Below are 27,166 nucleotides of genomic sequence, written 5' to 3' on the forward strand. Positions count from 1 at the left end.
CAACACATCATGAAGTGAATGCACCCAAATCTGTCCTAAAATCTACTGAAATCAGCTGAAGGAATTTTGTTGACTTTGGTTGATTTTAGGCAACTGCTACACTTTGATCAGAAACATCAGTGGAGTTCATACTGAATGCTGAGATGAAAATGCAGCCAGTGAACGCTGCCTGCTGGCCTGTTAGAAAAGCACTGTGTGATGAGAAGTATTCCTTCCAGTAGTGCTGCCTGTCCTGCTACTGGTGTTGCATGGGTGGCACTTGCTCACGTGGTGTGCTGGAGAGGTTGGCAGAGTGGTGCCAACAGCCTCTGCCTGGCACAGTTTTACACAGGGCAAGGACTGCTGTGTATCTTCTCTTACATTTTTCTGCTCAAGAATTAGTGTTTTGTGTAAAAATAGCATATATAAATGCAGGCATATCAATATTAGCATGTATGTGTGTATATGTATCTAAACAAGTGTATGTTCTATACATAAACATGTGCATATGGAGAGATGTAAAGTTTTTATGCCTTCAGGCAGAAATGAGGAGACTTTCAGATGAAGCCTTGTTCCAGTGCTGCTGTCTTTTAACAGGCAAACTGGCAGAAGCCTGGCCTGTGCAGGGGCCAGGCTTACCCTTGGTGGGGACGTGGGTCTGCACACACAGTGCTGGTACTGCTATTGAAAAGAAATATTTTCTTACTTCTTGAGGAGCTTCGTGCTTCTGTTTGTGAGGTACTGTTTAATGGGACATCAGTTGTGGAAGTTTGTCTCCAGTTTGAGCTACTCACAGCTGAAGTGTTTGGTGTTTCGATGTTCATGTTAAACTTTGGCTTTTTTTTCCCCATCTGTTGTTGGTTCATTCTTTGATGCAATGCTGTTGGACTAAGGTAAGAACTGAAATGTGATGGTGGAACGAATGGACAAATCCAGAATCCTGGCAAAGATTTTTTTCTTCCAAGAGCAACATCTTACTATTGAGGAACAGTACATGAGTGCTTTTAATCTTAGTTTTCCATTGTGAGCTGCCTAACTCTTTAAGCAAGGGCTTACTTTTGTAAAGAAGTGATTTGTTAAGCCAGAAGATGAGGCTCAGAAGTGGAATAAAAGCTTGGTGTGGGGGGCGGGGGGAGGGAAGAAAAGAGAAAAGAAAACAAGAAGGTATTCAGAATATTTTAGAAAGCAACATGGATGCTTTCCATTTCTGAGATACATGTTCTAGGACATGTTTCTCTCCAGGAGAAGGAGCAGAGTGGAAGCAGATGGGCATAAGTTGTGCCAAAAAGGGTTCAGCAAGGCAGTGTTCCACACCACAATCCCCTGGTACTAGCTAGCACTCATTAACACAGAGGAGAATGCAATTGCCTATAGGTTTGAGACATGCTTAATTGGTGCTTCCTAAGACTAGGTAGGGGTCAGCACAAGATGGCCAGGTGAACAGGGCAAACCTGCAATACTGATTCTTAGCTTCTTTGCCTGTGACCTGCTTTCATTATTTTGTGTGGAGGAGAAATGCTGAAATACAGGATGGTTAACATGCACAAGTGCTCTTCCCTGGCTAAACCCCTCTGATGGCTGAACAGTGCACTGCCTTCAATTAAAGAACAAAAAACCAAGCTAAACCCAAAGGAGCCAGGCCCGCTCTGAGCTCTTGAGAAAATCTCCCTTTGGCCATTCAGACCAGATGTCTGCTTGGGTTTTGCAAATGAAAGTGGCTATTTCTTCCACTTACCAAGATGCTTAAATATTTGGGGTTTTTACCTTTTCCCTCATCTCCTGTTTTGGTTGAATGTCACAGCTCTATGCTTGCTTTCTATAGGGAGCAACACATTGTGCTTGTATATGGTGCAGTGGTTTGCATTATTTCAGTTGCCTTCTGTCTAAACTATTTCCATTTGATGTTTTTCCTGTAGTTCCAGCAGCTGGAAGTCACCTTTATTACATGTACTCAGTTTCTGGTTTTAGTGACCCTTAGCCTGTAAATACATTCATGAGCCAAAATAATAGTCAGATAGACCCATGGCATCTCATGGAGATGCAAAAGGAGAGCAAAAACTGTTGCAGCACATTCAGACTTGGGGAGGACAGGCAAACAAACAGAGCTCCATGTAAAACAAGATATGCTGGAAGCAGTTGGGTGTACTTCCAAATGGTCTGGAATTATGACAGTCTATGTTAGGCTCAGTGGAAAGGTCTTACTTGAAGTGTCTGAATAATATCACTGAAGTTCCTCATTAGTCCTGAAACAAGAGGTAGAACCTTCTGCTTGCCTTCCCCAAACCTGGCCAGCTTTGCAGTAAAGCAATGGCTGCTGGTTAGTGCAAAACCCAGCAGCAAGGGGTTTGGTTCCTGATTCCAGTGACATTCACACTAAGAATATTCAAGTGTTCAAGTGAAAGAAACACTTTCTGTTGTGTTTGCATCCTTTGTCCTGCTCAGTGAACAAAACACTCCTCTGGCTCTTGTCCCTTCTCAGGTTAGGTTTGCATGTTCTGGGTTGTCCTGATTTTGTTATCATTTCTCCCTACAAAATCTTATATTTTCTGTTCTTTCCCATCTAGCTGCAGACCAAAGATGAAGATTTCAGAACTAAGACTGTTTCTTTTTTAAAGGGTGAGGAGTGGCTTTTGTACTATTGTAATTTGCACAGGTTTTTATTCTGCAGATAGTATACCCCTGAGCATGGCGCTCATTGAGGACAGGGGATGCTTCCTAGCTGATCTGCAGGTTGAAGTTCTGTTTGACCTCTGATTTCAACTTATTTTTTGGGAGAATCCTGTTGTGAGCTTTTATCTGAATGTACTACCAGGAACATTCAAATTTGCATTGTCATTCTCAGCACTTTGAAGATGGTTGTCTGCTGAAACCTAAGTTGTGGTAGAGCACAGAGCGTGGTCACTGGTAATGAATATGTATCTTCATATCGCCCTTGTTTCTGGCCAGGACACTTATTACCACTCTTTGCTTTTAAGGTGAAGTTATTTTTTGTGCCATATTATAAAGTCAGTCAATGTGACTGTAAAACAAAGAGATTCTATTTGATCCTAGTCATTCATATTTAATAACTAAAGTGTTTTAATGTCTTTAATGATAAGAGAATACTTTGGTATTTTCGATAGATGTTGTCTCAAGGGACACAGGAGATTGGCAGTAGTTAATTGATTTTGGTTTCAGAGCTTGTGTATGCTCACTGCTGAGTCAGTCATTAAAAGATTATTTACCTCCTTTATACTTCTTATATGAAGTGTCAAGTAACCCATGATTCAGCATTTTTGGTCAGCCTAAGTCATCCCATCTGATCTGTCTCTCTCCCGAGGTGCTCAATACCTCACTTAGCAAGGGCTCCCCTTCAGCCTGAGGTCTTTGCTGTGGTGTGCTGACAGGTCTTGCTGTAAACTTACTAAAAGAACTGAAACTACTATAGGAATCAAATGAATAAAACATCCTTCACGCTGACCTGTGTGTTATTAGCACTTAATTCTCAGCAAATCATGTGCTGAAATCTTGGAAGCTGCACCACTGACAAAGATGCAGTGACTCCAGTGTGGGAGTGGTTTTGTATCGCAACAGCAACACAAATTGAGAGCAGACCAGCAACAACTGGGTACACCTTGGCACTCTGTGCTGCAGTATTTCTGCCTCAGATGGCCATGCTTTGTTCATTACAGTAACATCAGAGGCATCTCCCAAGCTGGATTTTCATCTGTGACATCACTTAAGCTGTGTCATGGCTGAGCAGACAGACCAGGTACCCAGAGGCAGATGTTGCATTTTCCATGTTTTCATAAGCAGCAGCTGCTGCATTGTCTTCTCTCATGCAAGCTAGCTGGAGGTAATCAGATGCCAGGGAGCTGTACTAGTAAATTAAATGATGTGAAGATGACATTATTTGAAAGATTATCTAGCCCACATGTGCCTGAAGCTGCACTTTCTGGATGAGCAGACTCCGTCCTGCTCTGTTCAGCTGTAAGCAAAGTCTATCTGTTAATCTGCAAACTGCCTTTTCTGCTTCAGTCTCTGATTTTGTTGCAAGAGGCAGAAGAGCAAAAAAATGCTCCCAGATGACTGGGAAACCAAAGAGATTTGTACATGCTACTTATGTCAGCCCCCCCCCCCCACACACACCATGGTGTTTATCATGGCATATGGCAGACTCATGAGGTTTCTGTTGGTGAATATTTGAGGCCTGGCACTGAACCCCAGGTCCCTCGGGGTTCAGTGAAAACCAACAAAACACACTGGCACAGCTGTTTCAAAGTGACTTTGGGATCAAAATAGTATCCCAAGAGAATCTTTTTATGAAGCCACCAGACTCTGCTCTTTACATGCATTGGGAGTCTGTCTTTGAGGAGGCGTGCAACAGAGTCAGGTTTTCAGGTGGGATCAGGAAGTGTGTTCTCATCTATGTGTATTTGATTTGCACTGTTTGGAGCCCAGACAAGAGCTCTGCATTTGAAGATGTTTGGTGAGATGTCCAGTCTCGGTTCCACAAGAATGTTGTGTGTGAGTGAGTACCTGCACTCCATATCATATGCAAACCATTCCACAGTTCCATATTGACAAACCAATGCTTATTTCCAAAAAGGGTGTTAGGGGTTGCTGGAGCTTTTAATTGCACTTATCCTGTGTCTAGGAATATAGAATACTGACAGCTGAGGCTTTTCATTCTTTGAAGTCACAGTATTGCACAATTAGATGTGTGAGGTGATAGAAGCAGTCAGAGCAGTCAGTGGTTTTCTCACGGTACTTAAGCAGATACAAACTTCCTGAATCATTGATCAGGTAGAAATTAGACCTTCTTCTCCCAGATCAGTGTTTAGTCTGGTGAAGAGCTGGCTGAGAGAGCTCATAGCTCTCTGCAACTCCCTGAAAGGAGTTTGGTGTAAGGGGAGGGTCGGTCTCTTTTCCCTGCTATCACGTTGTATGATGAGAACAAAATGGCCTGAAACTGTGCCAGGGGAGGTTTAGGTTGGATATTAGGAGAAATTTCTTTCCTGAAAGAGTGTTCAGGCATTGGAACAGGCTGGCCAGGTAGAGTCACCCTTTCTGGAGGTGTTCAAGAAATGCGTTGACGTGGCACTCTGGGACATGGTTTAGTGGTCATGGTGCTGTTAGGTCAGTGGTTGGACTTGATGATGTTAGAGGTCTTTTCCAACCAAAACAATTCTGTAATTCAGTTCTATGGTCAATAGTGCAACTGAAGTGCATCTACACCAATGCAGGCAGCATGGGCACCGAACAGGAGGGGCTGCAAGCCCTTACACAGCAGGAAAACTATGATGCAGTTGCCGTCACAGAAATGTAGAACGATTCACACAGCTGTTGTGGTGTGTTGGATGGCTCTCAACTCTGAGAGGGATAGGCCAGGAAGGAGAGGCAGTGGAGTAACCCTGCTGTTTGGCCTTGTCTTGAGCTTCATGATGGTGACAATAGGGTTGAGCGTTTATTTGTAGTAACTGGGGAAGGGCCAACAGGGCAGGTATGGTGGGAGGCTGTAATAGAACACCCAGCCAGGGTTAAGAGGCAGATGAAATACTCCATAAGCATCTGGGGGAAGTCTCATAATCATTGCCATTTGTTCTCATGTGGAACTTCAGCTTCCCAGATGTCTGCTGGAAATACAATACAGCAGAGAGGAAACAGTCCAGGAGGTTCCTGGAGGGTGTGAAAGAGAACTTCCTGACAGCTGCTGAGGGAGCCAACTAGGGAAGACTTCCTTTGCTGGACCTGTTTCTGTTCAGAGGACTTGTGGGTGATGTGAAGGTTGAAGGCTGTCTTGGGCATAGTGATCGTGAAGTAGTTTTCATGATCACTACGCCCAAGTGAGTATTCAGTTCCCTGGGAAGTAAGGAAGAAGGTCAGCAGAACTGCCACCTGTGAGTTTTGGAGGGCAGGCTTTAACCTGTTTAGGTGCCTGGGTGACAGGGTCTGCTAGGAGGCAGTCTTGAAGGGCAAAGGAATCTAGGAAGGGAGGGAAATATTTAAGGTGCAGGAGCAGGCTGCCCTGGTGTGCCATCTGGGTCCCTCCAGGTGCACTGCAAGGGTTAGGCATTACTTTAAATGGCTCAGGTATGGCATATGTCAGAGCTATCCCAAGGACAGCCAAGTTCCAGTGACGATCTCAGGTGTCAATGGTCACTCGCAGAATGCCCATTGGAAGGAGCAGCTGCTGGCATGCTTTGGGTCAGTCCAGCTTGCCTTGATTTAGTGCATTGTTAAAGTACTTTTGGTGAACTTCAGTCCCATTGTTTGCACTTCCTCAGTCAATCAAATTTCTGTGGCAGACAGCAGTGGCAAAGAGGTTTGTTTATAAACACATGTTCACTCAGCTTCTTTCCCAAGCACTATTGAATCTCCTGTGCCTTACTGAAGGCTCCTCAGGTGATCTGTTCTTCACTGAAGCATCTACCATTGTCTTTGGGAGGATTTTTTTCTGGAGAAGAGTGGATATTGCTAAACAGAATTTGTTAGGGTAATTTTTGCCAATGGCAAGAGGTAACCTTAAAGTGTTACAGCTTGTGCTGAGAAAAACTGGGAACTCAGTTCCTTTTTAGTTTCATAGATTATCTTTTTTAAATGTTGATAGCAATTCTTTTGTGGAGTTCAATGCCACTTGAAAAAACTGTCCTAAGAGCTTCTTGGTATGTGGTCCATGCATGAGTGCAAGTGTACTTCATGAGATGACAGCACAGGGGAGATGGCTGGCGCCCCTGGATTCTGTGGAAGCACTGACATTGATTTCAAACACTTCAGACCACTCCTGCATAGTGCAGAGAGGCAAAGATCTCATATGAAAAGAGAGCATAGGTAGGAGGCCAGGCCTGTTATACACAGCCCTACTGCCTGTTTTATCACAGAATGGTTTATGTTGGAAGGGGCCTTAAAGATCATCTAGTTCCAAACCCCCAGAGCCCTAACGGGCAGGGACATCTTCCACTAGATCAAGTTGCTCAAGGCCTCATCCAGCCTGGTATTGAACACCTCCAGGGAGAGGGCATCCACAACCTCCCTGGGCAACCTGTTCCAGTGTCTCACTACCCTCACTGTCAAGAATTTCTTCCTAATCTCCAGTCTAAATTTGCTCTCTTCCAGCTGAAAGCCGTTGCCCCTTGTCCTGTCACTGCAAGCCCTTATACAAAGCCCCTCCCCAGCTCTCCTGTAGCCCCCTTCAGGAACTGGAAGGCTGCTCTAAGGTCTCCCTGTAGCTTTCTCTTCTCCAGGATGAACAGCCCCAACTCTGGCAGCCTGTCTCCACAGGGAAGGGGATCCAGCCCTCTGATCATCTTTGGGGCCTTCCTCTGGACCTGCTCCAACAGTTAGATGTCGTTGCATTGGGCCCCCAGATGGGATGCAGTACACCAGGTGGGGTCTCATGAGAACAGAGCAGAGTGGGAGAATGACCTCACAAATTAAGAATTTAAGCAGGAGAGGCAAACAGCTTGGACATAATAGAGAGCTGAGGCCATTTAACTTTGGGCTAATGAGATGTCTCTTCTGTGCTTAGCAGCTCTTCAGGCCTGGTTGGTGTGGCTTACTCTCTTTACTGGTGGTACACAAGGTGATTGCAGGAATAGCATGTACCTGCAGTGCCATGGCAGGAATTGCAGACAGCTGCCTCTGCATCTCTAACTCAGGTGGCTGGAAAACCATTTAAAGTTGTGTGCATGGGCAAGCCATGCTCAGGAATCCAAAATGAGGACCAAGAGCCTCGACTCATTTTGAGATGCTTCTACTGCTTTCCCCTGTGTCCTGGCAGAACACGTAGAAGCCCTTTATGCTGAGCACAGGTGGCTGCTCCTGCCTTTCCTTTGGCCCCTGCCCTGTGTGTGGTCAGCATGTCCTCTCGTCTTACAGTTCAAGATTTCCTGTGTTGTTTTACAGTCTGGTACCAAACTGCAGGGTTGTGCAGTGCAATGTTTGCTGTGTTTGACAGTGTTTAGCTGAGGTCACAAGTGTGGTGCTAGGTCCATGAAAGAGCTGGTTCATCAGGACAATGTTGAAAATCCTGTGGAGTGAGTAAGTTGTGCCTTTGGAAGAAGGAGAATGCTTCTTCACACAGGGTTAGAACTCTAGACTGGTGTTCTGTTACCTTAATAAATGACCCATGAAGGCTTGGAGTTGAAGACAGAAGTATGGTGTGGTTTCATGCTAGAGTGAAGTCCATTACAGAAGAAAGTATGACCTCAGGAAAAGTCCCAGTTGTTTTTGACAAGAAATACCATAAGAAATGACTGCAGTTCTACTATTTGTCCTGGCAAAGATCAGTAAGTTATATGGGGGGAAAAGCTGAAAAGAGCTGGCTAGTTGTATGAGAAGGTACACAAGTTAAATCCTGTGACGTGAAAGATAAGTACTAGTTTCTCTGCGTCTTTCAAATGTTTTGGAAGTTGACTTTAAAGTGCAAAATAATAAAACAAAGAGGAAGAAACCCCCAAACCTTTATCAGTTGGTTTACAAGGCCCCTGGAGTGGTCTGTCAGGAAGCTGCAGAGAGCGGTGTAAAGGTTTGTTCTTTCTCTCCACATGTCAGTTATGAGGTGTAGTGCTTAGGGGATGAAGTGGATGCAGCTACTGATGAAGGAGTCTCCCTGTTCCCTTAGATGAATATTAGGCCATCATTAGGCCATCCTAGCGAGCACTCAAACATTTTCACTAGAAGTATTATCACTCCACCTGGCCCTGTTTGTATCTTACACACTGTGTTTCCTGCTTGTCCTCAGGACGGTCTGTTCACTAGAGGAGGTCAATGCACCATATAAAAATGAACTGTGGAATCTCACCCAGCTTGGCAAATGAAGATATAAAGTTCTGGGGACGCAGAATAGGAGGAGAGTAGTGTGTGTGGCAGGGAAGAGAATAAGAGAAAGAAGAAGAAAGTCTGGTTGATTCATCCATGTTTGTTATGCTCTGCTTGGCCATTTTTAAGTGGCAAAATTCAGCTCAGTATCACAGGCATACAGGTAGGAGCAATTTCTTAATGGCATTTAGTTTCATATGGTAAATACTGTATTTTTTAAGTACTTTTGCTAAGCAACATTTGGCCCTCAGGTCATCCTTACACATGCCTCAGTGAATCTGGTACTATTTTATTGCAATTTGAATTTTAGGTTGATGGATTCTACTGCTTGACGGTGAGCTTGGTGATCTCGATTCTGCTCAAAACCACATAAGGAAAATTAGCTCAAAATTCTGTATCAGGTGCTAGAACAGTGAAATAGTGACTAATTCCTCTTGGCTGGTCAGAAGCTCCTCCAGTCTGCTGAATTCAGGAAGAATCAGTGCAGCTTGTTACATGCTTGTATGTGTGGTTTTGGATGAAATATGTCTGTTGGAGTGTTTTAACTAGGGTGGCTAATGAAGATGAGGGACCTTGGACTGAAGGATAATCTGTGTGTTGAGTGTATAATAGAGAAAATAAGTAAGGGTTAGATATGCTCTTTAGGAAGCATTCTTAGTACTTGTTGACACCAGCAGTGATGGAATGGTGTGACAAGTTTTATTACCGTCTTGTGTCACTGATGTTAGTAATGCTTGTATGGAGAATAAGATCTTCTGAAATACTTCCTTTTTTTTTCTGAGATCAAAGTAATTTCCTTTGAAGGGAGCTGGTGTGTCTGACTCAAGTGCTTTTCCCTTTCAGACTGATTTCTGTCATTATTTTTGGGGGAAAAAAATAATGTTTCAGTTGAGGAAGTATGAAATTGAAAGCATAAACATAAGCTTGGAGATATCCATTGCTGCAGTGAATCCCTGCTAACATGTCTGATACTCCTCAGCAGTACTGTGTTACCATTAAGGTCACTTCAGCATTTATAACTCCAGCATCCTGTGTTTCCTCCCTAATTTGATTTGAAACCAGAACCCAACTCTTGCCTAAGCCAGTGTTCTGAGAAGGAGGCTGTGTGTGACAGAAGGGGTTGACAAAGCAGAGGGTTTTATTGCTGTTAATCTTTCCCTGAGGCAACCTCCCCCAGGGCTTCACTGGAAAGGCTGGGTGCAGCTGCAAGGGCACTGTGCAGGCACAGATGTCTTCTGCTTGGGAAGTCAAGCTGAAAGTCAGCCTGCCAGCTACAGAAGACCCCGTGTTAGTCCCTGGGAACAGGAGGCACAGCTGCAAATCTGATGCCATTGCCCCTTCCCTCTTTAAAAGGAAAGATGGAAAGAAAACCTTCACAAGCTCTGAAGAGCCCCGCATTCCAGTGATGTGCAAAGGAGTGTTAGCCCTTGGGAGCTGGGCTGAACTCAGAGTGGGGCTGTCAGGAGGAGTGATGTTCAAAGGCATGTGCAGGCCAGGGCTTCCTGCAGCAGATCCATCGTCTTTCCTGCAGGAGTACGCAGGAGAACTCTTCCTTGTTCTACCTGAGTGGTGATGGATGGAAAGAGACTTCTCTCCCACACTTCCTCCACTGCTTGTCATAGGCAGGCAGCCCTCATGGGCACAGAAATGACACTGAACCTGCATATAGCTACACTAGTGAAATTGAAAAGAGGAATGGAGGCATTTTAACTGCATTTCCCCTTTTCATTTCCCATGCCTGTGTAAATAGAGTTTTCTTTTCCCTATTCTGCAGGCATGAAGAAATCAATCAGGAAGGAGTCAAATGAAACCCCATAGTGCTGTCTTTCTGCTTTCCTCAGGTCAATATAGAAGAATATCACAGTATTTTTACTACTTTTGCTAAAATAGTTATTTGTTAATATTGCTACAGCTGTTGCTTTAAAACTTGTCTAAAGTGGAACCTCCCCTGCAGAGCGATGTTCATTCACCTAAGACTTCTGAGGTATTTATAGCAGAGCGGCAAACACCCACTGACCGTGGTGTGCATCTCCCTCCTGCTGATCTGGCATACAAGACAAAAAAGAAAGATTTTTCAGTGGGTGAAAAACTCTGATAGTTTTTTACAGTGATGTCCAATACTTTGGCATTCGCTGTTTGGGGAGTTGTCACAGATAAGGTAGATTTCCTAGGCTTAAGGGTGCTATTTTAAAACACAGTTGCTGTTAAAGGAGATTTACAGTACGCTAAAAAAGTAGGAGTTAGATAATGGATCAAAATGAAGACAAAACACATGGAGCCAGCTTGTGTCTGAACAGCAAAAGCAGCCTTTTCTTCCTCTCCCATGCAAAATCTGAAGTCACAGTTGTGCCAGCAAATGCTGTTTCTTTTGCACATTAGTACACATCTCCAGTACAGTCCATTGCCCACAGGAAACACTCCAGCATAACTGGCTTGTAGAGAGCCCTGCCTCTGCCCAGCAGCTGGTGTTGCTTGGAGCCTCACCACAGAAGGACGCTGGGCACATGGGTTTGCAGCCCGGTTTGGAGACAAGCTGCCTGGGGACAGAGTGAGGTGCTGGTGCTCTGTCTGGCTGCTTGTCTGCCAAGGGACAGAAACCTGTACCAGCAGCAAGATGCATGTTGGTGGGAACATCACAGGCAGTTCAGGTCAATGCTTGCATTCTGTATACTTGAGCTGCAGAGCTGATGTTATTTCCTGTGGTAAGGGCTCAGGAAAAAAAGGGACAGGCCATCTAAGTCACCAGGTAATTTCCCTAAGGCTGGAAGAGATCAGCATAAAAGAAGGCCAGGGACGAGGTAGGGAGTAAGAGAAAAATGGTCACCAAACAGCTGAACATGATGAAGTGCATTTTAGCATCTAGAAACCATGGCAATAATACTCAGATCTTCTTCATAAAGCTTAGCTCAGTGTCTCATGTAGCTTTTTGTTTCTATTGTCAGGCCTTTTGGTCCAAAAGAGAAGATAGTGGCTGTGTGATTTCATACAAAGCTCTCCAGTTGGCCATGTCTTCATTCATTGCACAGAACTTCAGCATAGTGACAGCCATCTCCTGAATGAAGAGCTCCTGTGAGTGAGGTTATCCCTCCTGTGAAAGGAAAGCAGTGTTTCCTCCAGCTGTGTGGGGCAATTTTAAACCAAGCAGGGGCCAGCTGCTGCCTCGTGTACTGACAGCTCGTGCATGTCTGTTAGGCATGTGCAGACAACAGCAACCCTACAGAGTGAGGTGCTTTGCAGCTGTGCACGAGCATGTCACCACATCAGCCCTGAGCCAAGGTACCCCACAGAGGGCTGTGTCTTGTGCTTGGGGAAAAATGTAAATTACACTGGCAGGTGTTTTGTATATATCACTCCTAGTAAAGATTTAGTGTCACAGGCTCACCTCTGGTGTGAAAACACATCTATAAAAGCAAGCATAAACACTTTATGGTGTTTGGGGAGTCAAGTTAATGAGCCTTACTTACAAATTAAATGCAGACAAGTAGATGTATGTCCTAATCTGTCCCTAATGTCATTGTTTTAGTACTGAGAGCCTTGTTGTATTGAGTGGTTTGAGATTTAAGGTGTTTTGACAGAGCAGAGAAGCCCTGCTGTACAAACCTGGACCTGAGCTACGCTACAGCTCCTCTAAGATCACACAGAAAGTCCTTGACAAAGCAGGCATCTGACTCCAAATCTTTCACATCCTACACAGTCCCCAACATCTGGACCATCTTTTCTCCCTGTGGGAATCTATTCTTACATATTTTAGACTTAAGGCAGGCAGAGTTTATCCTCCCTTACCATGACTAATTAAAAGATGTTCTCATGGAATAATGCTGGCAGAGGTTTTCAAGTTTACAAGCCTAAGGGACTCAGATGTCTTGTTTCTATTCATTTTAATAGGAAATATGTCGGTTTAGCCAATGTATTGTGGATTTATCTGTGTAATGCTCTAGGTGTCAGCTGACCCCAGAGTCTTTTGACATGCTTAGTTCAGTGCTATTTTTAAAAAGAAAGTTATAGATTACACCACACTTACAAAATTTAGCTGCTGCTTATCACAGTAACAATTTGCCTTTGATCAGATTTCTACAGTGTAGCTTGAAAGGTGAACTGATGTTTAATTCAAAGTGAGTAAAAGAAGACTTTGTGGGTGGGTAAACAAAAAGAAATGCTAGGAGCAGAGAGAAGAGTAAAAAGGTCTTCAGATGCATCCAGGTTTTGCTTTGATATTTATCCATAGCCATTGATTCTCGATTCTGCCCTGGTCTTTCAGCTTGAAAATTCCTTTTGGTGGGTAAGTAGATAAGAAGTCTCTCCTCTGAGATGCTGCACCCTGCTTTTCCAGTATACTTTGGACAAGTCGAGTTTACAATTGGTGCAGCTTCCTCCAGATTCGGAAATGGTTGCAGGGCAGAGGTTTCGAGGCTCATTGCAGGTAGTCTACTCCAGGACTGTCAGCTGGATTACTGCATCACTCTTTTGTGCTACTCTCATATTAATCCATCTTGGTAGGAGGCAAGGTTTATTGATTGGGATGCAGGGCCATGGATACCGTCTCAGTCTTGCCGTGCATTGTGGACGGACCAGGATGCTCACAGATGTTTGAGTTCATCCTGAAGTTCTCTTTGTATCAGATGTGGGTCTTCCAAATTTTGTGTTTCACCTTGTAAAAGAGAAGAAACAAAATTTACTATAGCTGGACAAGGGCTAAGGCTATTGCATATGGAGTCAAGTTTTGACCTTCAGAACACTGAAGAGTTGGTCACACCTCTCCTGCAACTGCTGTCTTGCCAGGAGGTCTGTTTGCCACTGTGACTCGGGGTTACCATTAATCTTCATTTCCAGTAGTGCAGCAGCCAGCAGGGAATCACTGTGGACACCACACTGATGATTTCAAGGCATCAGGAATCACCATGAAGACCACATTGATCTGAGCGAGCTCACAGGCTGAGAGGTGTTGGCCGGGAGGGAGGAACAACACATGGGTGCAGCATATGGAGCTGAGCAGGGACATGGTTACAAGATGTGATGCCAGCTGAAGGTTCAGTAGGGCCTGATGTTTTCTTAGACAATATGTCTGAATTTTCTGTGAATGGAGTTACCTTTCCATATCTTTCTCTTCACTGTCTTCCAATTTCTCACTCTTGCATGGCTCAGAATAAGGCTGAGCAGAACCTTCTGAAAACCAGAGCTGATGCAATAGGTAAGGCTTGTATAAAGTCTTTATCTTACATTGTATTTAGCTATTCCTCTATATCACAAACAAGTGAACTGAAGACATTATAGAAAAAAAAATCAATCAAAAAGTAGGGATAATATAGCAGGAGAAGAAGCACAAAAAAATCAGGGTTGTCATCCACTAAAGAGTCAAAAAACTCCTCTCTCCTTAATTAAAAACAGGGCAAAGATCATGAACAAATCCAGTGCTCACAAAGTCCTAATTAAGCCAGAGAGGTAAAAACAGACAGATCAATATATATTAAGGTGCCATGTAATCATTTCATTACTTAATTTCAAAATAAAAGACTCCACAAAGCTGGGAAAATTTGCTGGAATCAGCTTCAAAGGAGCAAATATGATAGGGAAAGAAAAAAACAGGCAAAACAAAACCGGCACAGTTATGTGAGCAGTTACTAAACCCAAAGTCCTACAAGCTGGCATGGTAAAACAGCTCATCAGATCATTTTATTGCAAATCAATAAGCCTTCACAAAGTAGAACTCATGTAGTATCAAGGGAAACAGAGAGCATAAGCATAAGAAGATGTCCCATGAAGTTTAGGCTGGAGGTGAGGAGAAAGTTCTTCACTGAGAGAGCTGCTGGCCATTGGAATGTGCTGCCCAGGGAGGTGGTGGAGTCACCGTCCCTGGAGGTGTTCAAGAGGGGATTGGATGTGGCACTTGGTGCCATGGTCTAGTCATGAGGTCTGTGGTGACAGGTTGGACTCGATGATCTTTGAGGTCTCTTCCAACCTTGGTGATACTGTGATACTGTGAATGCTGCTACAGGCAATGAGATGAGTTTAACCTTTGTATCTGAAGTCCCTAGGGTTGTTGAGGTTGGGAGGGCATGCTGAGGAAAATCTCCTGAGCCTTCCCTTTTCTGCTCTTTCCCTGGCACTGGGCTCTTCCAGACCCCCTGGCAGGGTCTTCTGCATACATTCATAGAATAGAATCACAGAATTGTTTTGGTTGGAAGCCACCTCCAAAATCATTGAATCCAACCAACAGCCTAAGACCACTGTAGCCATAAACCCACATGCCAAAGTGCCATGTCCACACGTTTATTGAACGCCTCCAGCTATGGTTACTTCTCCCCCTCCCTGGACAGCCTGTTCCATCCGAGGAAAGACATTTTTCCTAATGTCCATTCTACCGTCCTTATGGAGAAGGTCCTCCTCCATTTTCAGGTACTGCTGCTGCAGTGTGCTGGGTGTGCTCTGAGCCAGAGGGCATTGCTGAGCATCTTTGGGATAATTCAAGGTCACACAGCTGCTGAGCTGAGTTTTGTGTCTGTTTGATGTTTCTGGTTAACGGTTCTATTTTGGTTGCTTGAGTTTATTTAGTCAGTCCATGTCCTTGTGCTGTTCCTACCCAAGCAGTTGATCAAACAAGGTGCAATTGGAGGGGCTTTTTGTGGCTCTGCAAACTGAAGGGTAAGCAGTTGCTGGGAGCAGTGCAGAGGTGAATTAGCAGAAATGTAGTTCTAAAAAGACACCCAAGGGGAATGTCAAGAAAAATGCAAATCACAGCAGCTTGCCTTGTTAAGAGGCCAGTGACAAAGTGCAGCTGAGCCTGTTTCCAGCAGTGGGGAAGACAATGCTGTGTTGCCCCCTGACAGGTGGTTAGCATCTCTGCTGCATTGGTGTATCTACACAAGACACTCTTGTTTTGCCTCAGTCAAGCCAGGTTTTGATCTTTTGAGTTTACTTTGTTTTCAGGGTGGGGGGGTGGGTTGTGGCTTGATAGCTTTGAGCTCCTAGGTTTTCTCAGGGTCATAAAATGTTTGCATTGAGGTATAAAGTAGAAATATTTTTTATTTGGAATGCTAGTGTGAAGCATTGGCAGAGTAAAGCAATGAGCCCTCATTAATCACAACAGTCCTAGTGGAAAGCAAATCCTGAGCAAGTGTGCTGGGGAGTGCCAGGTCTGCTTTCAGGCAAGGTTGATGGGGTAGCCTTCCATCTTGTACTGTGCAGTAGTGCTCATTCGTTCCTGCAGATGCTGATTTCATTAGGGGTGAGCTAAAAACCATTGGAAAGGAATAATCCCTTGGCTTCCATCCCTGCAATTTCTCAGACAAATAGGTAAAAGTTGACAACCATAGAGAACAATTTCAAGACTAGAGAAAATCTTACAGTCTGCTAATTTCCCCCCCAGTCCCTATCAGATACCATGCCCTGCATTGTTCAAAAGTATTTCATCAATAAAATTTGTCAGGTTTTGTGCTCTAATGGCAACACCTGAAATACAGCAAGTGCAGCTTGGGGGTTTTTTGTTGTTGTTGGTTGGTTGGTTTGGATTGGGGGTTTTTTGTATCTGGAGTCTTGCATTTAAACTTTTCTTTTTGTCACTAATTTCATTAAAATTCCTTAACAGGAGTCTGGAGATACTGAATATGGCAGTTAGAGGACTTAGCTTGTGAAGCACAGGTACTATGTGATGAAGAAATCTGCTAAGGAAAAATAGAGAGGTCCCAGATGACTGGAAGCTGCCAAGGTGGTGCCCATCCACAAGAAGGGCTGGTTGGATGAGCCAGGGAATTCCAGACCTGTCAGCCTGACCTCAGTGCCAGGCAAGGTTATGGAACAGATCATCCTGAGTGCAATCACACAGCACTGACAGGATGGCCAAGGGCTCAGGCCCAGCCAGCATGGATTTAGCAAGGTGTGACTGTTTTAGGCTGTGCCTTTAAGAAAGGGACAGTTGCTGCAATACTCTGGCTGAATGTTTTGGTGAAGACAATGAAAACAAAGATAAAGTCTAAACGAATTTCATTGGTAGATTGGTAGAATGCAACTTTAAGTTTTAGTTCAGTTTGAGTCTCTCACAGTTCTGTTCTGTTCGGCCTGTCTGCTTCTGTCTCTCTCTGAGCAACTAACCAGAGCTGACCTTGAATAACAGATAAGAAACTAATCCTTGCATACGCTTTGAACTGACAGAATTCCATCCTTAACAATTCCCTTTTCTCTCTCTCTAACCCTTTTTGGGAAAAAGGGAGGTAGGGGGAGAGAGGGGGTACAGGGGGGGGGGCCCTCCTGGCCGGAGGAGGGAGTTTTGTTCTGTATTACTTTCTTTGCTGTATATTCCTGTATATATTGTAGATACTGTGTATTGTGTATATATTCACTGCTTGTAAATACAGCTTTAATCCATTTTGCTTCTCTGACTGAGTCAGCCATGGTTTCTTTGTGGGGGAGGGAGAACTGAATCTTCTCTCACCACCACAGAAGGGCAGGTCCTGCCTGACCAACCTGATCTCCTTCTATGCCCAGGTGACTGCCTGGTGGATGTGGGGCAGGCTGTGGATGGAGTCTGCCTGGACTCCAGCAAGGCCTTTGACACTGTCCCCCACAGCAAACTCCTGGCCAAGGTGTCAGCCCCTGGCTTGGACAGCAGCTCTCTGAGCTGGGTTAGGAACTGGCTGGAGGCTGAGCCCAGAGAGTGGTGGTGAATGGTGCCACAGCCAGCTGGCAGCCAGGCACCAGTGGTGTGCCCCAGGGATCAGTGCTGGGCCCCATCCTGTTCAATATCTTTATTGATGATCTGGATGAGGGCATTGAGTCCATCATCAGTAAATTTGCTGATGACACCAAGCTGGGGGCAGGAGTTGATCTGCTGGAGGGTGGAGAGGCTCTGCAGAGGGACCTCAACAGGCTGGACAGATGGGCAGAGTCCAAGGGCAGGAGATTGAACACATCCAAGTGCCAGGTTCTGCACATTGGCCACAACAACCCCAGGCAGTGCTACAGGCTGGGGTCAGAGTGGCTGAGAGCAGCCAGGCAGAGAGGGACCTGGGGGTGCTGGTCGATGGTAGGCTGAACATGAGCCTGCAGTGTGCCCAGGCAGCCAAGAGGGCCAATGGCATCCTGGCCTGCATCAGGAACAGTGTGGCCAGCAGGAGCAGGGAGGTCATTCTGCCCCTGTACACTGCACTGGTTAGGCCGCACCTCGAGTACTGTGTCCAGTTCTGGGCCCCTCAGTTTAGGAAGGATGTTGCCCTTCTCTGGACATGTTCCAGCAAGTCAACAAAGTGAAGGGCAACAAAGTTGGTGAGGGGTTTGGAACACAAGCCCTATGAGGAGAGACTGAGAGAGCTGGGGTTGCTTAGCCTGGAGAAGAGGAGACTCAGGGGTGACCTTATTGCTCTCTACAACTACCTTAAGGGAGGTGTAGCCAGGCAACAGTCTCAGGCTGTGCCAGGGGAGGTTCAGACTGGATGTTAGGAAGAAATTCTACACAAAGAGAGTGATTGCCCATTGGGTTGTGCTGCCCAGGGAGGTGGTGGAGTCACCATCATTGGAGGTGTTCAGTAGGAGACTTGACAGGATGCTTGGTTCCATGGTTTAGCTGATTAGGTGGTGTTGGATGATAGGTTGGATGTGATGATCTTGAAGGTCTCTTCCAGCCTGGTTTGTTCTGTTCTGTTCTGTTCTGTTCTGTTCTGTTCTGTTCTATTCTGTTCTATTCTATTCTCTCAGTTACTTGTCTTTTGGAATCAAATTACTTTGGAGCAAATTTTAGTCCCTGTGTAGAGAATTTTAGAAGGTTAGTAAGAGAATATTTATTACCCAGTAGACTTAACTATTTTAGTGCAATGAAATGAAACAGAAAACAAGTTATCAATCCAAACCACAAAAGAACAGTTTTGGTGGTTTTGGTTTTTTTTCTGTATTATGCCATTTAAGAAACGTCAGGTGACACAGTATGTGGTGGTTTGGGTTCTCTGACTATAGGAAATAAGGTGATCTGTGCAAGGGAAAATGATAGCATGTCTGACTCTTTAGTCTAACACCCTATGCAAATAAAAGGGGAATCAAAAGAACATTTCAGGTGTCAGCAGGTCCTGTGATAAGCAATAATCCCATCCACCAATATCTTACAATCTCACAATGCCTGGAGACATTGTACAAGCCAGAAAACCACTTGATGAGATCTGATATGTAATTACAGGGGACAAAAGAGCTATAGAAATCACAAGATGCAGTGGTGACAGTTTCTGTTCTGCAGCAGTGCTGCTGGGGTGACTGACCTGAGCCACATGTCATCAGTGGCCCCCAGAGCCCCAGCCCAGGAGAGAAGACATGCCTGCCCTGGCATGAGCCTTGCGTTCCCATGGAGTCCACCTGTCAAAGCACCAGTTCTGTCTCTTTATACATATGTATGTGCTTGTGCTCGTGTGTATGTTTGTGTATATATCTGGATATAATCCCTGCCAGCAGTTTCTGGCACTTATTTTATGAAGAGGAATTAAAAACTTAAGTAGTTTCTGCAGAAATGTTTTTGACATCAATCCCAAGGAGTGCCACTTTGTGATGTTCTTCCTTAAGTACTTGGTAGCTGAACTTCTGTTCCTTCACCATTTTCAGTGGCTGCTGGAACAGCAGTCTGTGGACAGATGGTTTCTTCCAAGAGTTGTTTTTTCACTTGTAAAAAAGTGTAGAGGAGGGAAGAGAAAGAGATGAACAATCCAAACTCACCTTGAATTGTTGTACATGAAATGCATTTTCCTTAGGTGTCTAAATCATTTAGGTACTGAGCTTTAATTTTGAGGCATTTCAGGTGTTTTAGACAATGTTGGCTTAGTTGAGTTCATCTGCAACATTGCTTAATACAGAATCTGTAGTCTGAGATGTAATTCATCCCTGCAGGGTACAGCAGCAAACAGTGTGTTCCACAGACACCTAGCCAGGTATGGGCAGACAGCAGGAGAAATACTTATGCCTTCTTTATTTTATTTCATTTTTATTTAAACTGTCCTTAGCTTCTGAAGAGAAGTTTTGCAGCTAGTCACACAAAGGCACCCTGAGAGCATCAGATCTGAGAGCATTGTAGCAACACAGCAATACATTTGGTGGCACACATACAACACACCACTCTGAGGAACTGTCAGAGCCATTCTTCCTGAAACCATGACAGGTACTGTTAAACTCCATGGCCACATTGTCTGCAGAATAAACAGGGAGTACCTTGCTCTGTTTTGTGCATATTATCTACTCTGAACTTCAGCATGTACCTAGTTGCCAGGCATCTCTTCAAATCCATCATTTTAGTACAAGGATTGGTTTAAGGCAGCAGGGAGGGGATACAGCACTTTTTTGTCCTGTGAGCTACCTTCTCTGAAATAAGCAAATGGTCAGCCAAAACCCTCAGAATCTCACTCGTTTCAGGCTTGGTTCTCTGGATAGTTTTGTATAGATAGGATAGATTTTGTATTCTTTGCCTTTAAGATAAAAAAGGTTGAGATTTCGAACAACTAAGTCAAAACTCGCTGAGCTATTCCGAAGAGGAGGCCAGTGCTATTAAATGGTCTTCTTTATAAGTACAGAAACAGAAATAGCACATAAGTCAAACAGTTGTGTCACAGTGTTTGGGAAAAACTGCAACAGATTCTAAGACATTGTGACAATGTAATGCTGCACATGTTGTGCCTGAGGGTAAAAATCCCCAAATGCATCTTCATATGCATACAAATGATCTCTGGTAAGCCTGACGACATTACAGTCTGGTGATGCTGACAGTGCTTCGTTTGTATCAGGAGCTTCACATTGTGTGATCAACTTAGTCGATGAATCAGCTCTGCCCAGAAGCAGGTAGTAAGGTATTTTTATAGAGCAAAGCATGGATCACCAATGGAAATATATTTTCATCTTGTTAGTTACTGCTCAAAAGTTACATCATCCATACACCACAGAGCAGCGCATCTGCACAGCGATCATAAAATCACTATGGTTAGGACCTTTCAGATAATCAAGTTCATCTGTAACCCAGCTACCATGACCACGAAACTAAATCCTGAAGCACCACATGTACTCCTTCCTTGGATCACCTCCATGGACAGTCACCCCACCACCTCTCAGGGCAGCCTGTTCCAGTGCCTGACCACTGTTTCGGGAGAGAATTTTCTCCTAATATCCAACTTAAGCCTCCCCTGGCACAACTTATGCCCATTTCATCTCATCCTAATTTCAGTTAAGAGAAGAGACCAACGCTGGCCTCACTCCAAGCTCCTTTCAGGTAGTTGTAGAGAGCAGTAAGATCTCCCCTCAGCTTCCTCTTCTCCCGATGAACGAATCCCCGTTCTCTCATCCAGCGTTGCTGATTATGGCTGTTCTCAGGGCTTCCCCTCACAGTCGGTGTAGCATTTTAAAGATTTTGACAGTACAGAGAGGTCCTTCATCCCCTCAGGTGGGTGATGGACACAGACTCTGAATTTAAACTGCTTTTTGGGGACTCAGTTTTGTCCTGAGTATCTCACCAGCAGTTGCCACGCTGTCAGGAGGGTAGCAGAAGCTTTTGGCATTGGCCGTCTGAGGAACAATAAGGTAGCTCAAAGTCTGCTGAAATGCTAGTGGGGGAGTCAGCAAATCACTTTTGAGTGAGCCAAGTGTTTCATATTTACATCATGTTCATCTGTGAAGAATTAATGTGGTACTCCAGAAGGGTGGAAACTGCTTAGGAATCTGTTACACTGGGCCCCAAACTGCCAATACTGTGGATGTCATGCTTGCAGGAACACCAGCATATGTGCTCATTTGTAATTCAGAGTCTCAAAATATGTCTTCTGCTGTGAGAATAATTTGCTAGTCTGCATAAACTTTTCTGTTACTGTTTCTGTTGAGCAACAGAGGGACAGACGGTATCCTGTGTTTTCCTCAAGTGAATCACATTGCTGTAACTTTAGGTTATTAGCCATGAGATAGTTTAAATCAGGCCCTCGGCACAAGGTGCTGTGCATTGAACTGGCAGTATAAGGCACATGGAAGAAATGATTCTACTCCAGCTGGAAAACTTTCATTTGCCTCTCATGTTGACATCTAACCTGAGAAAAAACATAGTGTGCTAAGGGGCATGGCAGAGAGGTGGCCCTTTGTCAAAGGTGCCTGTCAAAGGCTATCTGTCAGAAGGAAAGAATGGCAATTGATGTGACAGCAGGAGAATCCCAGCAACTGTATCCTTTTCTGATTTTGGACAAAACTTGAAAATCCCTGCATTCTGCAAGCTGTCTTATTCAGGGCTGTTCTACCTTGATAAGGGCTGGACACTGGCTAAGGAAGGACAGTGTTCATTGTTCAGCCCATTGTACAGCTCCACTGTAAGTGATAGGTCCGAGGCACCGAATCACCGAAGCAGAGAAATACTCTTGGTTGTGGACTAGCACTGTCATCATGACTGCACAATAAGGCAGATTTTGTGTTGGACAGAAATGGAGCCAGTTCAAGTCCAAAGTGGTAAATGGGACAAAATGAGGGCATTTTGACAAGGTTTTGGGCAGTAAAAGCTAATTAGCCCTGCAGGGTTTGCCTTGTTAACCTTACTGAAAAACTATTTCCGTGAGCATACGTGTACACATATTTACCCAGGCACAGACATGACTGTAGGTGTGCCCAGAAGTGATGCACAATCATTGTCTTGCCTACTTAGCTAATAATTTCGTGGAAAAACAGAAGAATCACTGTATCTAGTCTACTCTGGCTTTATATTGTCTGAAAGATAATGGAGAAATAATGCAAGAAGTATATCAGTACAATGGAGAAACACTCTAAGAATCTTCAGTAATTGGCCTCATAATGGAGACTTGCTGTATTCTGGCTTTTAGATGAATGCTTTCTGTTGGTGTGCTCTCAGGGTTAATGGTTACTTTTCCTTTTGTAAGATGTGAGCCATCCTCTCAGGAATTTCTGGAAATTTTTTTGCATCCATTAAACACTCTCAAGGACTTCACACAGATGTTTGAGTAAATGAAAAGAGCAGGCTCATGAGTTACTCGAGGATGTTGAACAGATATCTTCATCATCATGAATCTGTGTCATGATCCAAACCAATACACTTGTGACAGGTCTGGAACATTAGATACCATGTTGACAGACACATCAGGTAAGAGAGGAAGTACTGTAAGTTTTCAGGTTGAGGGGAAATGGCCATCTGAAGGAAACTACGGTATTTTCCATTCCATGTTAATATTGCCTTGCACCTGTTTTTATAACATGAGCTCCCTGTAAGATCTTGGTTCTGGAAAGACACAGTGCAGCTTTCTGCAGTGAGGTAGGATCCAAATGAAATACCATTGACCCCAGGTTTGGATTAGGTGTTTACTTGCTGCCCCTCTGAATTCACAGCCACTTGTAAGGAGCAGAGATGCATGCTGCAATATGCAAAGCTGCCATAGAAAGACGATCTCGGGGGCTAGAACTGAGACGTGGTGTTGCCTAACTTACAACTGGGAACGAGTGTCGTTTACTGAGGGCTGCTGTTACCTCCCCCCTCCCCTACAGTTTGCTGACGGTAGACTGCAAAGGATCTGGGCTCTGAGCTTGCTTTAAAACAGTTGTCAACTCAGTGAAGCAGAGGTTGTCAAGAGGACAAATCGGGAGATCAGGAAAATCAGAAGATCTATCAAGAGTCGTTAGAGCTGGCAGCGTTTCGTTTCCTGTGGTGCGGTTGGTGTCTGGGAGTATGACTCGCAGGAGCTAAATCAGCTCCTGCGTGCAGTGTCAACTGCAGCGCTGAGGCTTACCACCGCAGCGTGTCTCTGAGCCCATCAGTGACGTCTGAGACGTACGGTCACACGTCTTTGCCAGCTAATACTCTTACAAGACTGCAGAGTGGTTAAACAGCAGGCTGGCAGATAGCTTAAATACCCATATGCTAGGCTTGCTTCCTTGTCCCCTCCTTCCTCTCCTCTCCACTTTTGCTTTCCAGCACCTCTGCATTAAGTTCCTTTAAAAAATGAGTCAAATGCTGAGATCTGAATTTCTTAGACTGTCTCATTTATTCAGAATCGTCCTCATCCTTTCCCAGAGATTATAGGTTTAAACTCCCACACCATTCCTAGGGTAATGACATGAACTCAAAGCATAAGTGTGCACTAGCTAATTTTAGTCAGGTGGCAGTATATTTTCCTGCATAAATGCAATGTGTCATCTCCCTTTGAGGAGAAACCAAAACAACTAGATATGCCACTTCCATTAACCTCTTTGCTAGTGCTGCTCCAAGGAGTTTCCATTTTCTTTAGCTTCAGTTTCTCCTGGTGAGTATGAACCCCAGTTCAGGTTTTATGTCTAGAGCTAAGATATATCGCAGCAAAAGCCTTGAAAATGATTATTTCCTGTCTCTTCCTCTATCCCGTTCCATCAGAAATAATACTTGGCGCTGGTAGAGCACTGACTGGCCAACACCTTCATGTATATATTTATACCTGTATGTTAGCTTTTCTGCACCTGAGAAGGGACAGCAGTAGAGAATGAGGATGCACCACTACCTCCCAGCAAATCCTGCAGTAATCATCTTTCCAATTAAAAAAGGAGTGGCTGTCTAAAGCCAGCCAAACAAACATGTTTGTATTCACCACAGCAAAATTTATCCTGGGTGTAAGTTATGCAAAAATGTCAATAATTATGCCTGAGCAATATGTGATTCTGTGTTGCCTGGGCTCAGGTTTTGTGCATCTTTATGTTGTATTGCTGTGGAGTAACTCTGCAAGTGATACCCTGCCCTCTGCTTCATACCTACCTCACACCACTGACATCATCGAACTGCTCACTGAATGGAAAGAAGGAAAATCTGGTCCTTCATGCATATCAGAATGAAAAAGATGTTTAAAAAGGAGTGTGTAATTGTCTTGGAAACAGGATCCTTTCTTAATCCAACTGGAGGATTATGATGTATTTCAGAGAGGTTTTGGGGTACAGTGAATATCTGATGGATAAGGTGATTTCCTTGCTGAATTAAGCTGAGCAGAGCACTCAGAAGACATGAACACTGTAAGTGGCTGTAATCTGCTTTGATGGGTTTAGAAAGTCAACAGACAAAAATAATACAAGAGGTCATTAAACAGCAGTGTGCAAGCTTTGGTGTCATCAGGATGTCTGATTTCATGCGTTTGGATGTCCTGAAGTATTCGCTGAACCTGGGTCATGAAACCCAGGGCAGGATATTGACAACTGAGTATAGCTTGGAAGATCTGCGTGGAGAGGAGATTATGTTTGTCAGTTCAAAGAGGAATGTCAAAGCCCACACAGGCATCATTAAACACTTTGAAGCAATACAGTAATCTCACAAACTCTCAAAATGTAACATGGAGTAGTGTGTTGGCTTCTTTGTCCTATGGAATACAGGACAGACAGTTTGAGAATACCTTGAGACTGTGCTTGAGATTGAGTTGGAAACTTTCTTGGAGAAAACCATTTCTGCAGGATTTTCTCCTTTCAGTGCTTTCAACTGCATAACACAAACACAGAATGCAACAAAGAACACCAAAATGGGGTGATGATTGCCCAGTGAATGATTACATTTTCTCCCCTGGATGAGTATCTCAGTATAAGTGGAGGATTATTTGGTTCTGAACTTTTCAACTGTGATTTGAGATTTCTAGGAAGATGTCTTTAGTGTGCTCTTTGACCCAGGCTCTGCATAGAAGAGGCATTAGCCTTCACTTCACTGTTTTCAATCACAGCAGAAACATCAAGCACTGGACAAGTGATGTTCAGGAGGCCTCCCACAAACCTCCCTATGGCATAGAAGAAATGAATGTCCATTTGAGTGCCAGCTCAACAGAAGTTTCTCTTTTACCCTCCAGGGCTATATATTATAAATGTGTAAAACAAGATGTGCTAAGATGCCAAGAAAGCGCAGTTCTGCAGCCCAAGAGGACAGAGCTCTTCCTGTGTTACAGGGATGGGGGAAAGACAAAGGAAAGTTAAAAAGGAAATGCCCCAAACCCAGGTGCTACAGACAGGTAGGCCACATCAAGGTCTGATCCATACAGATCATCACAGATTGTCCTATTAACTGCACTAGTTTTTAGTGTGTGTGTGTGTTTGGCAGCCTGTCATCATCTGGAAGTTAAAATATGTTTCTCTTTCTATAAAAACACGTTTTCTGTGCAAGTCACTCAGCAGCTCTCAGGAGCTGAGAGACTTGCGTGACAAAAGCCACATGAGTAGATGAGAAGCAGACACACCACAGCATGTGAGAAGGAGCAGGCAACTGACTGTCATTTTTGTCTGCTACCTTGAGATTAGTTGTCTATTGTGGAGACCTTTTTCACTGTTTATCTGTAGGTGTGTTGAAGAACTGCGCTTTCTTGGCATCTTAGCACATCTTGTTTTGCACATTTATAATATATAGCCCTGGAGGGTAAAAGAGAAACTTCTGTTGAGCTGGCACTCAAATGGACATTCATTACTTCCATGCCATAGGGAGGTTTGTGGGAGGCCTCCTGAACAGCACTTGTCCAGCGCTTGATGTTTCTGCTGTGATTGAAAACAGTGAAGTGAAGGCTAATGCCTCTTCTATGCAGAGCCTGGGTCAAAGTGCACACTAAAGACATCTTCCTAGAAATCTCTTGGAGTGAAGGCTTCATGTATTTTTGATGCATTGCAGTAAATTACTCTTGCCTCCCCTCCTCCTGTTCTTTTTACAAGCTTCAAGGAAACTATACATTCCTAGACAGCTCCTTGCAAGAGAGACAAACCCTGTAATGCTACCATCACTCTCAGGTCCATTCCTTTGATGTATAGAGAGGTGATGTCTGAGGGCATAGACCTGCTGCTCTGTGATGTGGCTGGGGATGACACTAGAGTTGCTGTCCTAGGGAGACTCACCCTGGAGTGGAAAGAAACCTACGCTTTCTTTCCATCAATGAGCCGTTTGACAGTGCCCTCTGGTAGTGTGTGACACTTTGGAGGCTGGTGGCAGGCACTGTGATTTTGGAAATGCTTTCCAGGCTTTTCTCAGCTGCTTAGGGAAGGGTCTCAGGAAACAGGCTGGCCTGTGACCAAGGAAACACAGTTCTTGCAGACTCATCCAGAGCCACCTTTTATTTCCTTGGCTCTTGATCAGAGTTACCATTGCTTTGTGGGCATGAGGCTATACAAAAGACAGAAAAGAGAGATAAATTTAGGATCTCTGTGTAATCTATTGACTTTGGTCACCTGTAGAGTACATTTTGAAAGGGCTGAGCAAGGATTAACTGCTCCAGGAAAGTATTTGTCTGCATATTCTTCTATTTGACAAATACACTGCAAAAGAAAAATCACTCCTTTCTGTGACCCTAACTGACCCTAACCAATCCATTTCCACCACTAGGTAACACAGGTTTGAGTACCTCAACGTTAATACATTTCATGTCTAAGTTCTGCCTGCAGAGAGACGCCTGGCTTCTCTAACAGTCTTGCAGGCTTC

The 27,166-nt window shown here is 44.3% G+C and overlaps 1 protein-coding gene across 1 annotated transcript in view; it reads left to right on the forward strand.

Moving 5' to 3' along the window:
- Positions 1–27,166, forward strand: part of KCNB2 (potassium voltage-gated channel subfamily B member 2) — a 195,318-nt gene that overhangs the window by 17,482 nt on the left and 150,670 nt on the right. The gene's annotated exons all lie outside the window — the stretch shown is intronic.

Source organism: Dryobates pubescens, chromosome 14 (assembly GCF_014839835.1).
Source record: "Dryobates pubescens isolate bDryPub1 chromosome 14, bDryPub1.pri, whole genome shotgun sequence".
Classification (NCBI taxonomy): domain Eukaryota; kingdom Metazoa; phylum Chordata; class Aves; order Piciformes; family Picidae; genus Dryobates; species Dryobates pubescens.